Source organism: Strix aluco, chromosome 1 (genome assembly GCF_031877795.1).
Source record: "Strix aluco isolate bStrAlu1 chromosome 1, bStrAlu1.hap1, whole genome shotgun sequence".
NCBI lineage: Eukaryota > Metazoa > Chordata > Aves > Strigiformes > Strigidae > Strix > Strix aluco.
In genome coordinates this window covers 9,614,406-9,622,485 of record NC_133931.1, presented here as the reverse complement: position 1 = coordinate 9,622,485, position 8,080 = coordinate 9,614,406, and positions in this window count along the sequence as shown.

Genomic DNA, 8,080 nt, shown 5'->3' with positions numbered 1-8,080 from the left:
CAATCTATCTACTGACATTTTATTCTTTCTGTGGAGATAAAACCTCTATTATTGTCAAGTGGATCTGAAAGCATTTTCTGCCTTAAGGTGTTTGTCTGTTACACAAGGGAAGGAATGGGAAGAAATGAAGATGCTCTTATGGACATAAGCATTTGATCTGTTAAAAGAATGTAACTATATGCAAGTGCTAAGCACTTGCTTTACCCTAGCACTAGTTAAACATCCAACCAACATGGGGCTTCACTGTTTTATACCTAAAGGGAAAAGAGGTTTGGCTTGAGGTCTGCTTTCAATGTGAGGTTGAAAATTGGAGCTAATGTTGTAGAAACATTAGTCCAAACAGAGGTACCATGCTGGGAGCTACCTAGACAGAGAAGGATGGGCAGAAAAGTGTCAGGGAGCTGGGATAAATTGAGGGAGGGAGGGCTCAGCCCCCACGTGGTGCAATTGGTTCACTGGCCAGACTAGCAAGAGGGTCTGTATCAGTACATACCAGTTCAGGAGCTGTCACAGCAATCATATACGTAACAGTAACAAAAAATACTAAACTACTAATCTAAAACATTTTTCAAGGTCTATATTAGGGTTTTCACTAATATGCTGGTGTTGATAAAAAAATCCCATCTTTAGCCAACATAGGTAGGTACAGTTTTTGAAGATGATAGTGACCTTGAATCTCTTGGTACTTCATGATTAAAACAGGATCATTATATGATCAGCGAGTGGAAAGGTATCTGATACAGATACTGAGAGACTGCAGTGGATGGATGTCCATGACCCAGGCGCTGACAGGGGGTTGCAGGGCGGCCTCTGTGGGAAGAGGCCGGGGCTGCCTCGTGCCGGACACAGCCGGTCCCAGCCGGCTCCAACGGCCCCAGCACAGGACACAGCTGAGCCCCTCAGCCAAGCTGGGGGCGCCCGGGGGAAACCAGGTTTCAGCAAGGGCCAAAGGCGGCCCAGGCAGAGGAGGAGGAAGCCAAGGAGGGAGCAGCAGCAGAGGGACCCCGAGGCCGGAGGACGAGGAGGGCAGGAGGTGCTGCAGGCCCGGAGCAGGGATCCCCTGCAGCCCTGGAGAGACCCCGCGGGAGCAGAGACCCACCCTGCAGCCCGGGGAGGGCCCCACGCCGCAGCGGGGGGATATTTCCTGCAGGAGCTGCGGCCGTGGAGAGCCCAGGCGGGAGCAGGTTGTCCCTGAAGGACTGCAGCCCGGGGAAGGGCCCGGCTGGAGCAGGGAGACGGGGCAGGAGGGAGGAGCGGCCCAGAGGGCTGCGAGGGACCCACCGCAACCCCCAGCCCCAACCCCTGTGCCCCTCAGCGGGAGAAGTCTGGGGTGAAGGGGTGAAGCTGCGTCTGGGGAAAAGTTGGAGAAGGGGGAAGGTATTTTAGTTTTTGTCTTTCTTTCTCACTACCCAAATATTATTTTGATTGTCAATAAAATAAATTAAATTATGTCCAAGTCAAGTCTGTTTTCCTGTGACAGTAACTGGTGAGTGACCTCCCTTGTCTTTACCTCAGTCCATGAGCTGTTTCATCCTGTTTTCTCCCCTGTCCTTCTGGGGAGGGGAGGGGAGTGAGTGGCTGAGTGGCAGTTTGACCCTTGCCAGGGAAAGTTCTAATGAAGATTTCCTGAAGAAATCTATGAGATCTTACATTGAAATTCATGCAGCAAATCCTCTGTTTAGACTGGCTATATCTTTTCAAACATTCTTACCTACATATGCTTTCCTGTCTTCTTTTTACTGCAGAAATCTAAAACTATAAGTGACATCACAACCTCCTTTGAAACTACTGGTTGGGGTGTTATTCCTGCTATCTTGTTGAGTGTCAGAATAGTCTTCTGGTTATCAGTGTTCACTGAAAGAAACTTCCCAAGGCCGCCAAATTTCCATTTCCCAAAATAGCTTGTGCAGTTTAAATGTATACTCTAGATGCACAGTAGTGACAGATGCAGGAGCCAGATACCTCCTAGTCCCAAAGCACCACACCTGGATAGTAAGTGCCTTTATTGTAGCCAGTTACAGTCATCCTGAAAATAAAATCATACTTAATTCAAGGCAGAGGAAGGTGAAAGAAGGATACATTTACTAAACCCAAAACAGACACATCTGCAAAGTTTAATAGAAGTGAAAAGAAAAAAACCACATCCACCTGTCCGGAGACAACCACTAACCATTTCTCTCACTCTGTATGCCTTGGCTGATACACTGACAGGCTCTATTCCTCTTTGCTGCTGAAAATTGCTCACCAACAACTGAACTCTAAGATTGCCTGCACAAAACCCATTCAATACATTTATGACACACCTTTTTTATAGTTCTGATCCATCTGTTGGGATCATTCACACTTCCTATCTCTTGGTCTCCGATCCAAGCAGAAAGCGGTCTGGCCATTCTTCTCATCACACTTGCTTGAAGATGCTGATATCTGTGGGTCTGACACGGTTTCTCCAGCATTACCAGAGGGTTAATAACAATCTTTGTTCTTGTCTAAACTTCTTACAAGTCTTTAATGCACTGTGAAGCATGGTGCTCTTTTCTAGTGGGTGTGGAAATTTCACACCTCAGGCTGATGGCTTTTCAGAGTCAGCTCTAGTATTTCACATATAACATCTAGACCAACATTTTTTATGGAGACAGACACATGAGCTAAATGTAGATCATTACTGGCATTTGCCTGAGACCAGATATTAAGGTCATCAAGGACTTTGGGTGTTTAAGGTTTTGGCCACTTTGAAAGATAACATGACAGCCTGCCAGCAAAAGAAACATGGCAAGAGATTGCACTGATGACTGTGCATATAGCATCAGCAGCCCTTGCTGAACCTGTGCTCCTCCTAAAGCTGCACTTGGAACCTTAAAGATGCTGGGGCTACAGACAGACAGTAATACTAAATTATTTCTAAGAGCAATTGGGATGAACAGGTTTTGCTCCCAGGCCAATAGTTAGAGTCCAGCCTGTTATGTTACCACAGTGATCACAACATTTGCCTTCTCTACAGCATCTGTTCAGAATGACGTTTTCCAGGCTGTATGTACTATTAATATATTATTTAACAAACACTTGAAGGGGTGTGATGGTGTCAGGAACATTTTGGATAACAACTCTTATTCCTCCCACTCTGCTGTCACTTCATTTGTTCCCCGCAAGGGTACTTCTTAAGGCTGAATTTGATCCCTGATATCTATGAAATGAAGGAAAAAGTATGAGAAAAGCATATATTTTTTTCTTATTTGTTTTAAATTAGGGATAAGTAAATGGTTCAAACTCAGAAAATAAATCTTCCCCAAACCCAAACAGCTTTGCTTTTCCTTTGGAGTAATTCTAATTTTAGTGAAACCTCAAACCAATTATGTTAAATTTTTTTTAATAGCTTCATTAAAAATGAGCATGAAGAACTCTACACTTCATTCCCATGAACTTTTGCACTATGCATTGTCACCACAGAACAAGCAAAATCAACCTTGCTCAATAAAATACCCTTACCAGCTACCTCTTTTGGGATGTGGTCAAATGTCTTCAGAAGTAACCTGCTGTCTCTCTTAGTTGACTAATGAAGAGGATAAAGTTGAATGCCCAACTTATGTATGACTAAATCTGGAAAATTATTTTCACCTATCTAAAATGTGAAAATATATGTGAAAGCAACTGTATCCTCAACACCTGTAATTTTTTTTAATATTCATAGTTCTTCTTACCCTCCTGCAATATCACCCTCCCTCCTTCCTTTTGCCATGCAGCATTCCTACAAAGACACATAGTCCCGATCTTTGAGAGTTTGCACATCAAAATAGCCAATGCAGATTTCTAGTAGAAGAACAGGAATAAACCACGGGTTTCTTGTGGGGAAGTTACAAATGAAGAAGCTTGTTAGAAAGGAAAGACTTGAAGCCTGCAGAAAATGCTGGATGGACAAGATAAGAAAAATAAGAATGGGAAAGGTGTGAGATTAGGAGTAATTATGAATACCCTATAGGTTTCTAGAGGCAGAAGGGATTGCTTAAAGCCCCAGAAAGATATGGTAAAAGGCCATCAGGATAAAAGAAAAAACTCCAGGGAAAGGTGGGGACCAAGGAGCATAAAATCCTGTTTCTCCTGCTTTGTGGAGAGCAGGTCTTCTGCAGGAGAAAAGTAGGAGGTCCATAGGTGTGTCACCTTTTTCACACTTCATTTCATTCTGATCCCAGATGAAATGCAGCTATGACAGCTTATTTACTGCATTTGAGACCTTGTAAATTCTTTAAGTTTTCCCTTCAGAGACTTTAAAGTTATGGAAGAAGGATACTTTGGTGTAAAACTTTCCCTGTCCTTTAGCTATTGTAAAGATTGGATAAAAAGAACTTTAAATTCCTTTGGTTTTTCTTTAATCTCAGTTATGGCCCTTCTCTTGTCATTAGTTTATTGGGTCCTGTGTTCCTGTATGTGCTTCCTTTTTTTTTTTTTTTTTTTTTTTTTTTCTGGTATGGATAACATTTCAGTGTTATTATTATCATTTACTTTGCCACTTTTCTGAGTTTCCCTTGGCTTTCGTTATTTCCGATTTACACCAGACCTGGCGTCTGTCTTATTTGGACAAGATCTGTCTTATACTGTGTTATTTACACAAGATTCCCATATGTTTTTTAAGAAAGCTTCTTTAGCCTCAGAAAATGTGCTCATTTTTCTGTTTAATGATGTGGGCTTCCTTTTTCCTCTTGGTATTCATTGTGTCTGGAATTGCTCCTTACATACTTTCTATGTCAAATTTGTAGAGTGTAGGGTGTTCTTTCTGTATTACCTTCTTCAGCATGATGTTAACCTTTTCTATCAGCATTTAGAATTTGCCCTTTCACAGTTCATTGTCACAACATTTGCCTTCTGGGAGATACTCTTAGCTGCAATATCAAATCTAATTTTGTCCTGATGCCCAATGGATCCCATGTAACCTTTGCAGATCGGTATAATAAATATGATTTTACCAGGACTGAATGCAGGGGATTAAACTCTATATTTTACAGCCATTGCCATTACTAACAAATGCTTCTTCCAGTCTGATTCCTTCTTGGTTAAGGTGATGACTCGCAGGGCTTTGGTCCTACCTAGGAGATGACTGCTAAATTCATGCAATACTGTGACTTCTGATATTGCTCAATTTTGCTTTGCTTTGAACAAAGTATCTCAAATCAAACAAGCACAAAACATTGTTGAATGCATGTCCCATATAGATAAAAATGCAGAGACCAAGAAGAGTACCTAACAGTATGCATTAATACAGATGGAGATAAATGCAGACACAGAGATTTATTTATCAAATAAATCAATCGGGTAAAACTAGGAAATAGATTTAACTTCTCTTCACACCTGCATTTATACCTTAGAGAAGGTAGGGAGGTAAGACCTATTAGTGTATAGATAAAGCAGCATAGATTTATATCTAAAATACATGGTTTAGCCCAACATACAAGGCATAAACAGCTTTTTTTGTGTGCATTCTTTCTTCTCCTGAGCCACACATCAGTGTGAAACAGCCCCATAGCCTTTTGTACGCTTTTCTATAATTTTATTTTTGTCTATAAAAGTCTTGATATTGAAAATGTTGGGAAATTAAGTCATTAAGCTCAGCATTGGCTTCAGTGGCGGGTGGGGAAGGGAGGGATTGACAGGAAAATATGATCATTGTGCTAGTTACAGGAAGTGAAATTTGAAGCTCGTGTGAGAAATATGTGCGGGAGTGGTAAAGAGGAGTGTTTTTCAACTGTTACCATTACTCTGAATGGGTGCAATGGAAAAATTAAAAACAGACCTAGAAGAAGTTACATAATATTCATCACCTGCTACTTCTTCATCTCCCTAAAAGATAATCAAAGGTTTTGAGAAGAGGAAAGGTTCCAGGTATCAGGTAGTGGTGGTGTCATAAAGAGAAAAATGTTTTGGGTTTTTTTGCAAGGGTCCTAATCATCAAATAAAATGAGAGATGACAGGTAGATAAAACAAGGTGCTGGAAGGGAGTTAAGGATAATAAATAAAGGAGGTTATTAGGGATGCTGTGTTAAGAACTGCCTTCACATTTCCTTCCTATTCGTTTCTTAAGTCTTCTGTAAAACTTTTCAGACTCTGGAATTTTTTTCCCAGTTGTCCATGGAATTGTATTGAAACTGTAAAAATTGAGTTTACAGTTGCTATTAACTGTGTTGCAGTGCATGAATCCAGTGGTTATTGGTGAAATCACTTGCAGTTACCTTTTTTTCTTATTTTGAAAAGAGCTATGATACTTTACCAGCTGGTATAGATAGATACCCCAGCTGGGGAAATGGAAATTCAGTCATACCAGTTTTTGTCCTGCAGCTGTTGTACATGAAAGTGCTGGTATAAAAGCTGTAAGTATTTGCCTATATTTTGCCTTGTCTCTCTGAACCTTCTGACACTTGAATGGACATTTGTGTTAGGTAGAGTCATCAGTGTCTCTTAGGTAAGCCTGACCTTGGAAGCCCTTGTCAATCAACCTTCCACTGAACTTGCCTTACCTTCCAAATTAAACTTGTTCCCTCTGGAAACCCTGGGAAACCAGGTGGATTCTCTCACAGAAACTCAGTGACCTTCTGGAGAATGAAACTCAGTAGAAGTCTTGGAAAAACAAGGTATGCTTGGATTGTGTTACAGTGGCCACAGATACTGAGCCCTAAATGTCTGCTGAAGCAGACTGCCTGAAATATCTGTATCACAGGAGGCAGAGGAGACTGTCTCTTTGCTGTATTCTGCATCCACTTACGAGCATTTTACTTCATTGTAATACTAAGAACAGGAAAGGTTATTAACAGATGCCAGAAAATGTGAATTCAGTTACGGTATATTGCAAAATCCTCAGATGTAAAGTAGATTTACAAGGTACAGATATATATTCAGTCCAAGTAATAATGATGAACATAATAGCCCTTTTATAATATGCATGACATAAAGAAGAAAGGGGTAAATTGGTTTTTGTGGCTTCCAGGTTCAGAAGCAGAAGCTCCTGAGCATAAGTGATAAACAGAGCTCACTGAAGCTCATAAAGAAGAAATTTTTAATGAGAAAATATACTTCAAGTCCTACACATTTTTAGCAATTATTTGAACAACTTATAAAAGTCAGTAAATAAAAGGGTATCCATGGGGGGGGCGGGGGGGGGGGGGGGGGAAGATGTTATATTCAAAAATATATTATTTAAACTTGCAACTGCTACCAGCTGCAATTACAAACAAAAAAGACCATAAAATCTCTCTTCTATTCTTATACCAAGAGTGCCTCTATTTTTTTAATAGGAAAGAAATTTGGCTATTGGATTCAAATTAAACAGTAAGTTTCACCCACATGTGTCTGCAGGCAGCATGATGAGAATTTAGTAAACAGCAAAGTTCTCCCTAACCTTTCCCAGGCCACATATTTTTACACAATAAATCATCCAGGTCATGTGGAGCCGCACTGGCTGGAAAAAAACATTTTGTTATCTATCTACTTGTTCAGTTTCTGTTGCTGTCACAGCATCACAACACTGCTAAATACTGTGTTCTTGTTTCATTGGCAGAACTTCACAGCCCAGAAGTTGTCTTCATTAACTTTGAGGGCCATCCTTGTGACAGTTTTTAAACTGCTGTCTCTGTTCATACAGGGACTAAAGCCACGTGCCTGTAAACACATGCAAGGAGGGAGTATTCCCTCAGATACCATGCACCTGAGCATGCCCTGGAGCCGTGCCCAAGAAAACTACCTGGGGGATGCCTGCAGACTCACCTGGCAATTTTTGATAGCATATAGGTAAAATATATAGTCTCAGAGACACTAGCATATTTAGGAACCTAAATCCTGTTGAAGTAAAGCCTTTACATACTCTGCCTCTCTTCCTATACCGAACAACACTCAGACCTCTGCTGAGGTGCCACTAGCCCCCTCAATTTATGGGGAATCTTCATAATATTGTGTAACCCAGTACCTCCAGTGTTGCTACTGCTCATAACAAAAAGTTTACAGGCTTCAAACTAATGCTGCAAGGTCTCTGTACTGGGATTCACAGGCTTGCTGTGTCTAGGGTTGTCCTGGCCATGTCTTGAGCTCTGGTTTAGATTACAGC